The sequence below is a fragment of the Penaeus monodon genome, chromosome 24 (assembly GCF_015228065.2).
Source record: "Penaeus monodon isolate SGIC_2016 chromosome 24, NSTDA_Pmon_1, whole genome shotgun sequence".
Classification (NCBI taxonomy): Eukaryota; Metazoa; Arthropoda; class Malacostraca; order Decapoda; family Penaeidae; genus Penaeus; species Penaeus monodon.
The window spans coordinates 24,831,550-24,831,804 of NC_051409.1; the positions used below are offsets into that span (position 1 = coordinate 24,831,550).

At 56.9% G+C, this 255-nt stretch overlaps 1 protein-coding gene across 5 annotated transcripts in view; it reads left to right on the plus strand.

Moving 5' to 3' along the window:
• LOC119588664 (regulator of G-protein signaling loco-like) overlaps positions 1-255 on the plus strand; it is a gene marked incomplete at its 5' end in the record, with an annotated part of 12,444 nt that overhangs the window by 1,354 nt on the left and 10,835 nt on the right.

A 255-nucleotide genomic window follows, 5' to 3' on the forward strand; every position in this document is an offset into this window, starting at 1 on the left:
AATGAGCATCTTCCATCTCTTCCTCGTGTGCAATGACCGGCCACCGTAGTTGCCTTTGAGCTAGAATGCAATGGACGATTGATCAGGCGGCGCCACGGTAAATGATACGGGAAGCTGAGAGCTGCGTCGAGGGTGCAGCCCTGGCGTGGTTATTGCACCGCCGGAAGGATGCTGTGTGGGTGGCGGGGCGGCGCGTGGAATTGCGGCAAAAATCACTCATGTGACAACCACCCTTTCTCGCTCTCTTGCTCATGC